General features: G+C 43.8%; 1 long non-coding RNA gene across 3 annotated transcripts in view; it reads right to left on the bottom strand.

The window, feature by feature from the left end:
• Positions 1–407: 407 nt before the first annotated feature.
• The window catches only part of LOC141139665 (uncharacterized), a 31791-nt gene continuing 14257 nt past the window's right edge, over positions 408–17941 (bottom strand). For all 3 annotated transcript variants that reach the window (XR_012243784.1, XR_012243783.1, XR_012243785.1), the window contains exons 2-4: positions 1898–2013; positions 1238–1414; positions 408–861 (exon numbers count right to left, since the gene is read on the bottom strand). This is a non-coding gene — a long non-coding RNA (uncharacterized lncRNA). The remainder of the gene's footprint in view (positions 862–1237; positions 1415–1897; positions 2014–17941) is intronic.

Below are 17941 nucleotides of genomic sequence, written 5' to 3'. Positions count from 1 at the left end.
GCTAAACAGGCATGTTCTAAAACATTAGACACACATCCCAAACTCAGGAACTTACAAAAGTTTGAGTTTAGTAAAGCGAAGGCCAAACGAGACATTCGTATCCCAAGACTGTGTGGATGTTGCCTTCCTCAGATGGGGTGATCTCACCCCACTAAAAGCCAAAATTTGAAGCCACGTACACATAGAGGCATAACAATTAAATGTCCCTTATGATCCCATGCCTAAAATGTGTGTAGTTACAAATATCTATTTTTCTAAACCCACAGTGTGTCAACATGTGCTATCTCCCATCACAGGGTATCAATGGACACATTTCAGGGGGTGCGACCCCTTTCTCTGAGATACTTTAGTTATGAGGAAGGGGTTGCACCCCTAAAACGCGTCCATTAATACCCTGTGATGGGAGATAGCACATGTTGACACACTGTGTTCTGGGGTTTTTGAAAAATCGATGTATGGAACTACACACAATTTAGGCATAGGATCATGGGGGAAATAAGAATGTTAAGGCCCAATTTGGGGGCACCTTAAAATTTGGGGTATTAGATTCTAAAAAACACATAAACATTACAATTCTTGATTTCTTGAATTTGGCACGGGTGATGTTGTCATTTTCACTGTTCTGCCCCTAAACTTTCACATTTAAAAGTCATAAAAACATGGTAATTATTAAAAGGGCAATCAGGAGCTAATAAACTTCAGAACAGGCAAGAGGAAATTAAAATTTGGCAAACATGTCCACAAAATCTCTTATTCTTTACTGTAAAGCATTGGCAGCCTGCTTGATTTGCTTCAGGTCCTTCAAACAATGCAACATATCTGCACTCATTCTGCCAATAGTACATCGTGGAAGATCATGACCTAGTAAGAAGAGTAAAAAGTATTAAAGGTATTAAAAGGAACGATGGTCAAGTGGCTGAGGCCCTACATAGTGAGTTATGGTCAAGTTACTAGTCAAATTCAGAAAATACTGACCTACCTAGTCTATTGTTGCTTGCAACCTGCTTGCCCTTTAGACACCCACACTACTAGGAATGTACACACTGCAGCTACTCTGTAATCTTGGCCCTGGTGCCTGGGTCTCCCAAACTGGGACACTGCCAGCTCCTTCCACTTCTTCCTTCTCCATGCTAATTTTAAGGCACTACATACTTTGCTAATGAGGTGGGTGTTTGGTTTGGACATCAAAACACTTGACATGTATACACATTTGAAGAAAGATTCCAAGAATACTTACTTGCGCAAAAAAGAGGCTCCCGAATACTTTCTTCCTCTTCTGGTTCACTTTGGTCCTCACTGTGACTCGCGTCAGGGGATTTGACGTCCACAATGGCAATGTCTGTGCTGGGTCCAGGAGTCAGATCCCATGGCTCCAAAAAAACATCCTGGGTGAGCTGACCACACTCACTTTCCTCTAAAAAGAAACAATACACCATTCATTAAGCCACCACAAGTCACATCTGTTTCTTGCATCCATTTTACTACATTAGTTGACCAACATTGCACTTGGTCTGATGTCAATGTTTTTCTCCTGACTAGTGGACTCCACCATGCTGCACTGTTTTTTTTTCTGTGAAAAATGCATAGAAAAGGGAAGGTGATGGCATTTTCCATAGGGCAAACACCTGACAAGTGCCAACATTGAAAAAGTCCTGCACTTGCACCCCCACCCCTCTTGTCTCCTATGGGATATAGGATATATGATGACCATCCTAGCAGGTGTGACTGGGAGCCCCGGGGTTTCTCCTCTACCCATGTCTACACTGGCAAGGCTGTATTAATGGGCACTGATGAGCCAGGCAGCAACCAGAAAGCGTTCTTTACCCCTTAAGTAGACACCCCCCCTAGAAACACCCCTGTGGGTGGCTAAATAAGTGTGTTTGAAGTTGGCACTTACGTTTTTGGGGGGGGGGGGAGATGGCCTTGTTGCCTCCACTGTTGAGGCCCGAGCGAGGGTAGCCTCCCTTCGTCCCTTGTGGTGGCTTGGCTGGACCCTCCTTTTTTGGTGCCTCCCTGTCGAAAGAAGAAACAACAAGTTCCAAAAATGTACTAGTTACTTACCGGTAACTGTCTTTCTGGGAAATCTTCCAGGACAGCACACCTGAGAGATGAGAGGCTCCTCCCCACAGGAAACACAATCAATCAACAGCTGATCCTCAGTTTGTAGAGAAGTAACTCCTGAACCTGGTTCACAAGGGAAATCATTCCTCATAGGTACTCACCTTCTAGTGTTCTAAAATTTTCCCTCCTCCAACGGGTGGGAAGTAGGCCTGCGTCCTGGAAGATTTCCCAGAAAGACAGTTACCGGTAAGTAACTAGTACTTTTCTCAAATCATCTTCCAGGACGGCACACCTGAGAGGATAATCAAGTACCTCAGGCCTACCTTAGGGTGGGACCACTGCAAGACCCTCTTGGCGAACCTCGGTTCTGCAGTAAGCTTTACCTTTACTCCATATGCTTGATGAAGGTATCTTAGCTGGATCATGCGGCTGATCTGCCGGTCTACTCCACCGGTGTCCCTGCCTTCTCTGTTTCGGATGCAGGATCTAGGTGGAGTGGGCTCCTAAAGATGGAATCAGAAAACATGTTAAACTTGTAGGTCATCAATGTTGCCTGTCACACATCTACCAACAATGGCCTAGTCTGCCCATAGGTGTTGTTTAGAACCACTAAAAAGATTAATCAGAGACCTGTGTTGTAAGACAAGGACACTACATTGATTCATAAGGGGGCCTGTCTTAACACAACCCTGTCCAGGGAAATAAAACTGCCAAAAAAGGGGGGCCCCTGACAGACAACCCCTTTTTGTTCATTTTTATCTTTACGTCAGCAAAGACTGAAGGGAAACCTACTTAAGGGAAATAGATTAACAAAAACTTAATCCCTGGGTTTAAGGCATGCCCAATCTATAGTTTTACTTACGCCTGAGAGCCTGCTCAGGAGATTAGTAGGTGTATGGGGTAAATCCGCGCAATGAATTGAATGTTTTAGTTATGGATATGGCTGCTGCCTCTACACATACAATACCACCTAAGTGGAAAGTATTAAAAAATGGTAAAAAAGCAGGAGTAGTATGGCGCTGCCCTTATGGAGACAAATTTTTTTTTTCTTTCTTTGTAGTGAATGTATTGCCTAGTATCCTTATAGAATTGCTTCTAAAACCTGTATATGTTCAAAAATTGAATAAAACTGACTGGTGGTGAATATTTCTATTCAAAATGAAAATACAACAACTGGTGCTCCAATTGTTCAACAAAGGTGCATTGTGCCCTTTAAGTTAAGTAATTGTGGATATAGATGTAATATCATCTAGGTGGAAAGTGTAAAAAAAAAAAAAAAAAAGGAAAAAAGGAAAAACAGGAATAGTATGGCGCTGGAGACAAAAAAAAAAAAACACCTCTCTTTAAAATGACTTTATAATTCCTAAAGTGTGTGTGCCAAAAATGAATAAATATGTGACTGGTGCCAAGTCCTTACTGTTAAAGGTTCAATTGCAACATAAGGTGCTTCAATTATTCAACAAAAGTGCATAGTGCAGCATCACTAAAGTGACCAGTGTTAAATCATACAAATCCATACAACATTGTGCAAAATATCCATCATAAATAGTGACTCTTGTGCTGTGACCAGTATTGGTTGGATAGGAAAAGTTCCGTTTATGAAAAAAACAAGTTCTTTTTGGAGTATTTTGTAGTGTTCAATCTTTGAGGGTCAAATATCTGTAGGAAAGCTTCTTATCCAGGTGCTGGTTTCTTTAATTAGTGCCTTGTCTGCATGCTCTGACAATGCTTGCACTCACCGGATTCTCCTTTCCCCTATAGGGGTATGCGCGGTCACAGTGTCTGCCACTGTGCAGCAATCAAGGATATCCCCCAAGGGGCAACGTCCAGGGGGAGAGGCGGGACCGGAAGTGGATGATGGAGTGAGGTGGTGAGGTGAGGAGTGTGTGTGAGTGTGTCCACCCCACTCCCACCATAGAATGAATAAAATGCCTATCTCTGTACGAAAGAGGGATACATGCCGCGCTAATGCCTGAACCTTGCAGCCCCTGTGCAGTCCCTGTGCCTGTCTGCCGCCTGTACCTCGCATCCTGGGATTTCCCCCCAGCGTCCAGCTGCAGGAGCCGAAGTGCTGCTGCACTGCATCCCCCTTCACTCTTCGGAGGCTTCCGGGAGACTTCGGAGGATTCCAGTTCCGAAAGGAAGCTGAGCGGAGACAAGTGGAGACAAGCGGTGACGAGACAAGCTCTCGCGGGAGTTCGTCTGAGAAGAGCCGTCTCGTCGGCCCCAGACACTGACGCCGGAGTGTAAACAGCGGAGGTCCCGGCGTGAGAAATCACTGTACAGGACCGGAGTGCGGAGGTACCCGAGCCCCCCCCCGTAATAACGACACAGTGGCACATAAATGATCCCTGGGTGAGTGAATAGGCTTATATGTGTACCTTACTGAACTGTTTAAACTGACGCTGGTGAGAGTGTGTCGCCTAAAGCTCCCTAAACCCTGTATATCCTCCATTGTCGGAAGAAGCTCATATATGCCAGATTACATGTGGGACTTATTGGGACTTGCTGGTGTTATGAGACAGGGTAGCGATATACTACAACATATTGGCATACTATACTGAGGAGTTTAATATCAGGGCTCTATTTGACAACACGTTGAAGCCTCCAAAGTGCCTCCTTGTGCATCGGCCACTCCCTCATACTAATTAAATCTTGGGGGTCCCCTTTTTTTTTTTTTTGGCTCCCGGCCCTCTTACTGTGTTGTTGCAGCAGTACAAATAATACCAATTCGGTGGAGACCGGAGGAGTCAGACATGTCTACAAGAAGGAAGGGGGACGAGCAAGCAAATGCAGAACCTATGGGGTCTCAGTCTTTACGTTCAGCTAAAGAAAAAGATAAGGACAAAGGTGGAGTGTCATCGGTAGCAGGGGCAACGGCAGCTGCGGTTGCGGCAACTGCAAAATTGGAGAGACTGGTTAATATAACAGACCATACACCAACGAAAGGGGGGCAGCAGGTACAAAGCAAAACAGCGTCAGACAGGAAGAGCCTGGGCCAGACGAATACGCTCCCAAATAATACTACAACAAAGAACCCCTTAAATAAAGGTGCAATTATGGTGAGGAAAATAACAGAAACAAATAGCACCCAGCTACAAGCAACGGAAGATGAACCAACCCTTAAAGAAATCCTCCTGGCCCTCTTACTGTGTTGTTGCAGCAGTACAAATAATACCAATTCGGTGGAGACCGGAGGAGTCAGACATGTCTACAAGAAGGAAGGGGGACGAGCAAGCAAATGCAGAACCTATGGGGTCTCAGTCTTTACGTTCAGCTAAAGAAAAAGATAAGGACAAAGGTGGAGTGTCATCGGTAGCAGGGGCAACGGCAGCTGCGGTTGCGGCAACTGCAAAATTGGAGAGACTGGTTAATATAACAGACCATACACCAACGAAAGGGGGGCAGCAGGTACAAAGCAAAACAGCGTCAGACAGGAAGAGCCTGGGCCAGACGAATACGCTCCCAAATAATACTACAACAAAGAACCCCTTAAATAAAGGTGCAATTATGGTGAGGAAAATAACAGAAACAAATAGCACCCAGCTACAAGCAACGGAAGATGAACCAACCCTTAAAGAAATCCTTACCGCAGTTAACTCCTGCAAACAATCTCTGAGCAATATGGCGGACCAAATGAAAGACATTAGGGAAGAACTAGCCCATGTAAGCCAAGACCTCAAGAAAATGGCAGTTAGGGTGACAGAAATAGAAGGGAGAATAAGTCTGCTGGAGGATGACTTAAACCCAATGAAGCAAGAGTTAAAAGCACAGAAAGATCAGATAAAAAGGCTTATGGAAAAATTCGACGAAATGGAAAACAGACTCAGGAGAGATCATGTGAGGATAGTTGGGCTCCCAGAGAAGAGCGAGGGACTAGACCCGGCAGGTTTTGTGGAAAAATGGCTAATTGAAACTTTTGGGGTAGAAACATTCTCACAGCAGTTCTCCATTGAAAGGGCACATAGAATTCCATTTAGACCGCCTGCTCAGGGTAGTCCCCCAAGAGCCTTGTTATTGAAGTTCCTAAACTATAAGGATAAGGTGACCCTTCTTCGAAGGGCTAGAGAAAGGGTGAACCTGTATTATAATGGAGCCAAGATATCAATGTACCCTGACTTTTCACCCGAATTGCAGAAGCGCAGGATGAAATTTCTGGGTATTAAGCGCAGCCTCCAAATGTATGACATTACGTATGCTCTTCTTTACCCCGCCAGGCTTCGGGTAAATGCGCTGGGGGGTAGTCAGATCTTTGAATCCCCAGGAGAGAGCACGCGCATGGTTGGATGAAAAGAGAGATCAGCTTTTGCTAAAATAAACGGGGGCTGTAAATGAGGAAGGAAAGAGTACAAAATGCTATAATTTCTATGTGTGGGGTGGGGGGATTCACAGGGTTGTGACAGAGAGAAGATTCTTCGTTTGGGTGAGGGTTGGTGGAGAAGGGGGGGGGATTGAGAGTAAGAAGGGTAGGGGTAGAGGAGAGGGTGACGGTCATTAAAAAAGCCTACAAGGGGGACCTAGAATGGTGTGGGGGGGGGGGAGGGGAGGGTGGGGGGAGCTGGGAAGGGGAGGGTAATGATTATAACATGAAGACACAGAAAAGGATACGTTTGCATTTTAGGATCGTAGGGAAATTTTTTCTGCACAAAAAAAATCATATTTTTAAAAAATTGTTTTTTTTTTTTTTCACAAGTTTGTACTGAATACACTAGCAAATTATAAATAGTTATAGTTAATATGTACGTCACGTGTATTATGCATAGGTCTTTTGGACTTGAAGCCACTAAAGTAAAAAGGTTGTGTGATGGGGAAAAACCCCTCTTATTAGTTGAGATAAGCACCTTGGTTAGTTGGGAATATAAGGCGTGGGGGTTTTTTTTTTTTCTCCTGCTGTTGGTGTTTTGCTCACCTCCACTACTGCCTTTTCCCCTTAACTTGGGATCTCCTGTTTATAAATATAAGTATAAATCATGGTCCTGAACATCGGGTCATGGAATGTTAGAGGGTTGGGTACCCCTGTTAAACGAGCAGCAGTATATGATGGTTTAGATACATTTAAAGTCGAAATTGCCTGTCTGCAAGAGACACACCTGACAAAAGATACTAAAAATAACTTGTGGAACAAGAGATATCAACACCAGTTCCACTCTATACATACCTCCTACTCTAGAGGAGTATCAACTCTGATTGGTAGTAGGGTAGCGTTTATTTGCAGACAGTGCAGGATAGACGAAGAGGGGCGATATGTGTTCCTACATTGTGTTATAGAAAATATGCAATGTATATTGGCTAATTTATATATCCCTCCCCCGTTCAAACTGGATATTATGTATAACCTTATGGAATTTATAATTGACAAGGCTGAACTACCAGTTATAGTTGTCGGGGATTTCAACATGGTTTTGGACAATAAAGTAGATAGACTCCCTGGGGGGGAAACAGAGCCAACGAAAGCAGGAAAATCGGTTGAAACAATTCCTTCAAGAAGCAGGGCTGCTTGACGTGGAGAATACGGAACCCGGGGGCCTTGCAGTTTTCGTGCTACTCGAGTTCCTGTGCTTCACTATCAAGGATTGATTTAGTTTTAGGTAATGGCCTAGCATCACAAGTAATAAATAATATAATCTATCAACCTAGAGGGGTATCGGACCATTCTCCGCTCATAATCTCGATAAACCTGGGTTATAAGAAAACCTATAGAACATGGAAGTTGAATCCAGCTTGGCTGGAGGTAATAGAGAATCAGGAAGAGGTAATAGCAGAGTTGAAAGAATTCATAAAGTTTAATTCGGGCACCACATCAAGGGGGGTGTTGTGGGACGCACTGAAGGCATATTTAAGGGGCTTACTTATACAGAAGGTGTCAAAAATTAAAAAAACGTCCCGGGATTGGGAGTAGCGGTTTAAGAGGGAATTAATTGCTGCTGAAAGAGAATACACGAATGAACCTTCCCCTGGAAAACAGAGAGTGTAGGAGAATAAACAACAAAGGTATAAAGATATAATAATAAGGAAAGTAGAAAATAAAAGGGCATTCCAGAAACAAGCTATGTACAGGGAAGGGGAAAAAGTTGGAAAGATACTGGCCCAAATAGTTAGGTCCGGCTCCCCCCCATCCGTGGTCCCGGCTATTAAGACCTCGGTAGGAGTGACAACATCTCAATTAGAAATGATTACTGGGACGTTTAAAGAATACTATGAGAGGTTATATAAATCCAGGGGGGCCACAGATGAGGGGGAATTGGACAAATTTTTTCAAAATATCGATATACCAACACTGGAGGGGATGGATGTGGATGAATTGGAAAGACCAATTACCATAGAAGAGATCAAAATGGCAATATCAGAAATGGCCAATAATAAATCACCAGGTCCCGATGGTCTCCCAGTCGAGATATACAAACAGTATGGGGAGGTACTATTTCAGGAACTTTTGGACGTATTTAACTGGGCAAAAGAGCAAGGGAGGTTACCCACTTCAATGACAGAAGCTACAATAATAGTATTGCATAAAGAGGGGAAAGACCCCCTGGACCCTGGGTCATATAGACCCATATCACTACTCTGTGCAGATGTAAAGATCTTAGCAAAAATTTTAGCTACCAGAGTAAAGAAAGTGATCCATAAAATAGTTCACCCGGACCAGACGGGATTCATACCCCATCGAACAACCAGTATGAACATCAGGAAAGTTCTTTTGAACTTGCAGATTCCCACGGAAAACAGGGGCTTGAGGGCAATTCTTTTGTTGGATGTAGTAAAAGCATTCGACAGTTTAGAATGGGAATATGTTTGGAGAGTATTAAAAGAATATGGTTTCGGTCCCTCGTTTATCAAATGGGTTAAAGTATTGTACAATGAACCATTTGCAAAAGTAAAAGTCAATAATGATTATTCGACCGGGTTCAAATTAGAGAGAGGATCAAGGCAGGGATGCCCTTTGTCTCCCATGATTTGTGCCCTAGCCATGGAGCCATTAGCTACAACAGTAAGGCAAGACAGGAAAATAGTGGGATTCCAGAGGGAGGATGGTGAGGAGCGGATCGCATTGTATGCGGACGACGTCCTCATATTCATGGGAGACACTGAGGGATCCCTGAGACAAGTAATGGATATATTCTCGGGGTTCGGGAAAATCTCGGGATTGTCTATAAACTGGGGAAAATCAGTTTTATTGCCATTAGACCCCGCTAGTGCAGATACCCCTCCAAATAATAGTAGGTTAGAAATAACAGCGTTAACAAAATATCTAGGTATTAAGATAACCAAGGATCCAGAGAGTTACCTAGATAATAATTTAACCCCCTTGTTAAAGAAATTTAAAAGCAAGATTGAAATATGGAAGGGCCTCCCGTTATCAACAGCGGGGAGGTGTAATTTAATTAAAATGTTATGGCTTCCCCAATTACTGTATATAATGCAGAACTCGCCAATATGGATAAACAGGAAATGGTTTGACAAAATAGATATATATATTTTGAGACCTATATGCAAAGGGGGATCTCCCAGGATAAGATTGCAGACCCTACAACTCCCCTCGCGGGAAGGGGGGATGGCAGTACCGCATCCACGTAGTTATTTTCTGGCAGCCCAGCTGCAACACTTGGGGAAAAATAGCAATGAGAGTTTGACGATTACGGGAGCCCCCCACAGGACCGTGATAGAGCCATTGGAGGCGGACTCCTTTATACATAAAACCCCTACGGTCAAATTAATAAAAAAAGTTTGGAGTTCCGTTAAAGTACTGTTGGGAATGAATGGTCGGCTCAAATGCACTCCTCTGTGGAATAATAAGAACTTACAAGAACTACAAGAAATAGGAAAAATTAAAATATGGGAAAAAAGGGGAATAAAGAAACTAGTTCAGTTATATAATCAGTCTTCGCTAAAACCCTTTTCCGTATTGAAAGAAGAATTCGATATACCAGATAGCTCATTATATAACTACATACAAGTTAAACATGCCCTTAAGGCACAGTTTGGGGACCAGGGTCCCTCCTGGAATGAGTCCTGCGTGCTTCAGAAACTGGGCGACCAGGAGGGCCACTGTGGGTCTATAGCTGAATTATACCCACATATCTGTAAAAATAGTATAGAGACCCCGGGAAAACTTAAAAGTAGAGGTAAATGGGAGAGAGAGTTGGGTGTGTTTACAGAAGGGCAGTGGAGGGAGATACTAGTGGGGGGACATCGGGTGTCGGTTTCCCCTGCCCAAAAGATGTCGCATCTAATGTTGCTCCATAGGACGTATTACACCCCTAAAAGGTTATTCGAATTTGGGAGGAGAATGGATGCCAAATGTCCTAGATGTCAAGAGGAGGGGGACTTGTTGCATATGCTATGGAAGTGTCCGAAATTATTCCAGTACTGGTCAGAGATTGTAAAAACCCTCAATAAGGTCCTCTCCTTAGAACTTAAAATGGACCCGAAATTATGTATTTTAGGAGTAGGAGAGAGTATGGATATAGGAATCTGCAAAACTACAATAGTTCAGAGATGTCTCTTTCAGGCAAGAAAGTTAATTGCTCAAAGATGGCAGGCAAGTACCCCCCCACGGAAAGATGAATGGATTAAAACGGTGACTGAAACAATGTGGAAGGAAAAGGCAGTATATATAAGAAGGAGGAATCTAAAAGCATTTAAAATACTTTGGAGACCCTGGCTGGAGGAAGTGGGATACCCGCTATAGTGAAATATAGAGACATTGCCCTTACGAATAGGAAAGTTAATATGTGTTGGAATGAGGTGAACGGGATGGGGTGGGTAGGAGAAGGGGGGGATTGAGGGGAGGGGGAGGGGTAAGGGAAGGGAAGAGTGGGAAGGGATGTTATAAGGGAAAGAAGGGAAAGGGGTGGGGAGGGGGGAGGGGGGAGGGGGGAGGGGAGAAAAGGCAAAGAAATAATAGAGCACTTTGGATATGAGGTTCTTATGTACATCTAGGAGTGGTGTTTTGTCTATTAGTATTATGTTACTGTAAGAATATTGTATATTGAGTTGTATTTTGTATAAATATAAATAAAAACGTTTAACCACTTAAAAAAAAAAAAAAAAAAAAAAAAAAAAAAAAAGGATATCCCCCAAACTTTACTTGCGTATTGTGGTGTAGTAATTACATGTAAAGGAAAGAAGGTATGCCCATCGCGTAAAACCATAGGAGAACTTTTATTAAAACTTAATAGACAAATGTACTCACATTTCAAATGAACAAATCAAGCATGCCAAAAGTTAGCGAATTTCCTTTGTTAGAGGTGCTGCAAGACGTTCGTAACCCGCCCTACGCACGTTTCGTCGTCAGACTTCTACTGGGGCGTTCATCTTGCTGTACCTCCGGAGTTTAAATAGTGTGGCCAGTAATAAGTGCAATTGGATCGGCGGCCATTTTTGCTAGGATTTTGAAGACCGAAGCCTAATAGGACTGTGCATTAGGTTGTTAGCAGCCATTTTCTTGTGGATATTACAGACCGAAGCCTAGTAGAACTATCCATTGAGTCCTTATGGCGGCCATTTTCTTGGGGATTTTGTAGACCGAAGCCCGGGTAGCGCGCCTGCGCTTTACTGTTAGTGGGGGAACGTCGAGTCAGAGCTGTCAGCAAAGAACGTCACCCTTGACTCCCGGCCGCATTCTTTCTTCCCCCACTTCATATTGAAATCTAAGCCGACTTCCGGGTCGGTGACACCCCCAAGCCACTGCTAATCGTTTTTTGGAAAAAAGTATATGCACATACTGGTCCCACTATTACTCTATGTTCTAAGGTTTAAACATACATGTCAAAAATTAGATATTATAAACATATTAAAAATATAAAAATAAATATAAAATATGAAAGTACACTTTAGTGATGCTGCACTATGCACTTTTGTTGAATAATTGAAGCACCTTATGTTGCAATTGTACCTTTAACAGTAAGGACTTGGCACCAGTCACATATTTATTCATTTTTGGCACACACACTTTAGGAATTATAAAGTCATTTTAAAGAGAGGTGTTTTTTTTTTTTTTTTTTAAACACTTTCCACCTAGATGATATTACATCTATATCCACAATTACTTAACTCAAAGGGCACAATGCACCTTTGTTGAACAATTGGAGCACCAGTTGTTGCATTTTCATTTTGAATAGAAATATTCACCACCAGTCAGTTTTATTCAATTTTTGAACATATACAGGTTTTAGAAGCAATTCTATAAGGATACTAGGCAATACATTCACTGCTCAGGAGATTAACATCTATAGCAGGAGAAGAACACTCATATTGCTACATCTAGTTTTGCTAGAAGGGCAAAATGAAGGCCATGCACCGAGCTGTAAGCTATTTGGTCGGGTATACATGTTTATACTTCATCTTCAGGCCATAAACTCCTCTGAACCGAACTTCCTAAGTTCTTATTAAACAGGGCGATTCATTATCGCCTTCCTCCAGTGACCCATAACTCTACTGGGCTTTAACCCTAGGAAATGCCTCTGGCATCCCTGAATGTAAGGGGTCGAGGCTTTCTGACATCTGCAGCCAGAACTCCTAGCCCTTCCAGGGAAGAGAAGGCTGAAATACAAAAAGGTGATACATGTATTATTAATATCACAAATAAAAAAATAAAAAATCATAGATTGTGGACATAGCACAATAGATTTAGACAGAAAGGACACAAGCATAGACAACAATGTTGTGTATCTGAGTGTGACTAGCTAAACCAAAATATCAAATATGGGAAGAGACCCAAATCTGAACCTCACAGTCTGGTTTTCTGATGTGCGGCCAATATGTAAGCATTAAGACACAAACACACCTTAAATGCTGCGCATTTCTGAAGTGCAGCTAGCTAGGTCATAACTGGTAAATACAGAAAGGACGGGAACCCCCTTTTACAGTGGTGTTTTACTGATGTACAGCAAAACAAGGCTATAAAGAGAAGACAGAAAGACCCAAACTTCTATGTTGCGTATTTATGACGAACCACCAAGTACAGTTATAAGACAATCCTTCCTGTTATGCAGTTCTGTAGTGCAGTTACATAGAACCAACAGAGAAAGAACACAAGCAACCTACAGCATTGTGTTTTTCTGAAGTGCCATAAGGTAAGGCAATATGAAACAGAAAGCACCAACAAGCTTCAATGTTGAGTACTTCTGCTGTGCAGCAACATAAAAACAAAGAAACAACAGACAGCCTTTACAGCTGCGATCTTTCTGGTCTACTGCAAAATAAGGCAATAACTCCACAATGATTATTCCTGCTGTGTTGCAAAACCTGAACCAGAAGGGACAGATAAGCTTAGGGTTCCCACACCCGTGCGACCCAACCTGTCACTTGGGACTGCAAGACGCATGAGAAGTCATATACTATGGCTTCCAAAGGGTACCATTCGTGACTGTGCGACTCCAGGTCGCAGCGTCTCCAGCAGTCCCTGCTTACGGAACCACAGACCTCAAGATTACACAGGTCGCAGGAAAAAGCAGTTTTCGGGTCGAACAAACAAGGGGTCCCCATGCTGTGGCTCCCTGGAGGAGTGCAGCCAACAACCCCCTACTGTGTATACCTAAGAAACAGCAAGGAAGATCAATGAGAAACACCACTTACTGCTGTGCCTTTCTGATATACGGACGATAAGGCAGTAAATATAGGACATACAGGACACAAACAATGTTCAATCTTTGTGTATGTCTGATGTGTAGCATATACCGATACTGAGCAGAGATGTCACCACCCTCAATGTGTCTCCCTGCTGAGCAGCAAAAACAAATCAGAAAAAGACAAACAACCTTCACTGTTGTGTCCTTTCTGATATGCAGCCAATAAGGCAGTAAATGAAAGACATAAAGGACAGACAACCTTCAATCTTGTATGTGTCTGATGTGCAACAACAATCTTGAATAGAGATAGCACATCCATATTCAAGTGATTTGGCATGTGACTCAACATGTCAAATTGCATGCCTAAAATTGGCAGCCATTGCCGTTAATAGCACTGTCTGAATCAGCACTGGCCACTTTGTGGTGCTGCACTGATTACCAATGGCAGTATGTGTACTACCCCTGGCACAGGTTCAATTTTGTATTTTCCAACAAAATCAGGACCATCCATCATCACTGCTGCCTTTCTGATAAGCAACCAATAAGGCAGTAATACAGGACCCACAGACAGACCTCAATCTTGTATATCTCTGATGTGCAATAATATCACAGTTCTGAATAGAGATAGCACATCCATATTGAAGTGATTTGGCATGCGACTCAACATGTCAAAATCGCATGCCTAAAATCGGCAGCCATTGCCGTTAATAGCCCTGTCTGAATCAGCACGACGTCCAATGGCAGTATGTTTACTACCCTTGGCACAGGTTCAATTTGTATTTTCCAACAAAATCAGGACCATCCATCTTCACTGCTACCTTTCTGATAAGCAACCAATAAGGCAGTAATACAGGACCCACAGACAAACCTCAATCGTGTATATCTCTAATGTGCAACAATCTAACAATTCTGAATAGAGATAGCACATCCATATTGAAGCGATTTGGCATGCGACTCACATGTCAAATCGCATGCCTAAAATCGGCAGCTATTGCCGTTAATAGCCCTGTCTGAATCGGCACGACGCCACCTTGTGGTGCTGTACCGATTACCAAAGACAGTATATGTACTACCCCCCTGCCATCAATCTTTCCTGCTGCCTTTCTGATAAGCAACCAATAAGGCAGTAATACAGAACACAAAAACCCCACAGACAGACCCCAATCTTGTGTAGGTCTGATGTGCAGCAATATAACAATTATGAGCAGAAATGTCATAACCAGACTCAATGATGTGCCTTTCTGGCGTGCAGCACAAAACCAGAAAGTACAGACCACCTTCCCTGTTGTATTTTCTGATCTGTAGCCAAACAAAGCAGTACCTTTAGGATATAAAGGACACCCAACAAGCTTCAGCAGAGATGTCACAAATCTCAATGTGTACTTTAGTTGTGCCAAACACCCCAGCAAGGACAAACCTTCACTACTGAGGTCTACTGGTGAGCAGCCAAGAAGGAGTCATGGTGTATCCCTTTATGAAATAACCAAACAGGGGCAAATTATTTTATAGGCATAGCCTGGGCTGTAGATACTAATCCTTCACCACCAGTGAAGGAACCAATCCTAAAATGGTTGGACACCTTACTATAGTAGCTGTTGTCCTACCTTACCTCCGTAGATTGAGCAAACGCTAGCCAGCTCATACACGGGTGGGGCTGATCAGTAACTAAAGTCTCAATGAGCCCAGCCCTAGAGACCAATATAAGACCTCTAAAAAGGGTGGTTACTAATTTAGCCTGGAGGTAAATAGCCACCTGCAGCCCTTAAAGAAGCAATCATATAGCCATCTAGCTCTTGCATATGTTTGCACAGAAAATCCTTAATCAAAGGATATAGGAAAAACGATTTATGGTAAATCGCTTTTAGATCTGTCACTGAGTGGACTGTAGCCCAAACCAACAAAAAGGTTTTTCTTACCCCCTGCATTAAAATATAACCACAATGTATGAGTGGAGTGGGAGGTTGGAGCTTATGAAAAGTTACCCATAGCAAGCAACCCCCAAAAGGAGGATCTGTCACAAGGGAACCCCTACTGTGCCACACAGAAGCTTGGTCCCTGCCACATTGTTGAAAGTTAGGTCAGCTTTTAAGCATCTTGGAGCAACTTTAAGCAGATTCCTAGCAGCTGAGCTAATAGGGCCAGATACCTAGTGCACCTGCTGAGCAAGGGAGCTTACTCCTGAATCCTTCAACCATTGCACCATTAATAACTTGTTCAGTGGTATACCTGGCCAGTAAGGAACTCTTTGTTCTACCAGGTCACCCTCTTTGCTGTATTCACCCCTACTAATGTACCACAACCGGGTATGTAGGGAGAGGCTGGCAACCTACTGTTGTGATAACCACAGTGTCTCTGCTATAAGAGGAAGCTGTGGCTGGTGGTTTTTAGCAGTAGCTTCTGGGCTATTTTGTTATGGAGACCCCAGGTCCTGCACTACACCACTCAGTAAATACAGGTGGAAGGGGAAAAAATGCCTTACCTACCTCTTTCCCATCTGAGGTGGTTTAGGCACACTCGCTCCTCTGCACCACTTGTCCACCATACAGCATCTCTGATGTAGGAGGGAGCTGTGGCTGGTGTCTTTAGCAAAAGCTTCTGGGCTATTTGAATCCAGACCCCAGGGGAGATTATCTCAAATGCCCAGAAACCATCTGGCTGGGATTGGGGATTTTTGACTCACCGTTGTCGTCTTCCCCTTTTGCCACAGCCAGCGGGCTTGCTTTTCCATCCTTATGGTCCACATGCAAGGAGGATAGCCGCCAAAGTGCCCCCCCCCCCCACAACTGCTGTCCCTTTAGGGAGCTGCAAGGTTAGGCTGTGTCCTGCACTGTCCAGTCAGTATATACACATGGGGGGGGGGCAATGCCGTACGTTCCTCATTCCCATCTGAGGTGGTTTAGGCAGACATTCACCATAGTAAACTGGTGCCTCCTCGAAAGGAGGATGTGGGCGCCTGCTCCTGCTGACTCTCAGCCTTCCCTTCTGGGTAAGAACGCGGGTCGTTCAGGCGGTGCCCTCCCCAGCAGCCCACGCGAGCTACCAGGGACCCAGGAGTCAGGGGATACGATCCCCCTGGAAAGAACCGACGGCCTGCACCCCATCTGTACGGACGTCCGGACAGGTAAGGGGGGGGGAGACAGGATAAAGGCCCCTGAAGTTCTGGGGACACCACTGTACCCAGGGGTCTTCAGCTCTCAGGGGGGCTTACCCAGTTTCTGCTGCCCCCCCCCCTGAGGAAAGGATAGGGGAACCCCCCGGGAAGGATAAATATATCCCGCCAGACCCAGAGGCTTCCCAGGCATTTGGTCCGGCTCCCAGGGGGAGACCACCAGCCCCAGGCTTCGGTCATTTGGAAAAAAACAAACAGTTTCGCCGTGTAGGGAGAAACACAATCAAAAACTGAGGATCAGGGGGAAGGGTGTGGACTTAAAACAGCTGTTGATTGATTGTGTTTCCTGTGGGGAGGAGCCTCTCATCTCTCAGGTGTGCCGTCCTGGAAGATGACTTGAGAAAAAGGAACGTCCAAAAACATTATGGTTTGTCTTGTGTTCTGTCTTGCAGGCATCATATCATTTATCATGACGGATAAAATTTACTTTGCCTGAATTTCTTCCCCAATTCATTGACCTGTACCGGGAACTGCCCTGTCTCTGGAAGGTGAAGGGTAGAGACTACTCAAATAAAATATTGAGGAAGGTAGCTTTGAAGAAACTGGTCAAGTTGTCAAGCAAAAGATTGCTAACCTGAGGAGTACATTTAAAAAAAGAGAGCTGAACAAGGTCCTGGAATCCGATAGACCAGGAGCAGCAGCGGATGACCTTAATGTTCCCAGGCTGTGGTATTACCACAGCCTGCGGTTTTTGACTTACCAGACAGAACCCAGGCCATCGCTGTCTACGCTCCCTTTGATGTCTGCTGTAGCCACAGGTCCTGATGCACAGGATGAAGATGTGAATGAGCCCAGCTTGACCCAGGTATAGCATTGTTGAACATATTTGTATAAAAAAATACAATGATGATAACTAGACGTTATTGGGAAAATATTTCTGCCTTAACAAAGTGGTTTCCATATCAATAGACAGTAGTGACCAAAAATGATTTGAACAAGAATGAAAAATGCTGGGGTCAGAATGATAGTCTTTTCTATTTCTCCACATTCAATTTGCAACAGCGAGGAGATCAAAATTGTGTGTGATTGATGACCAAACGCTAAAAAAGATTCTAATTATGTCCCATTTTCATACACAGGAAAGTGTCAGTCTGGAGGAGCCAGCGGCCAGATCCCTCCCCTACACCCTCCTGCTAAAAGG

Source organism: Aquarana catesbeiana, linkage group LG04 (assembly GCF_042186555.1).
Source record: "Aquarana catesbeiana isolate 2022-GZ linkage group LG04, ASM4218655v1, whole genome shotgun sequence".
Classification (NCBI taxonomy): Eukaryota; Metazoa; Chordata; class Amphibia; order Anura; family Ranidae; genus Aquarana; species Aquarana catesbeiana.
Note: the sequence above shows the minus strand (reverse complement) of the source record. Positions and strands in the feature narration are given on the sequence as shown.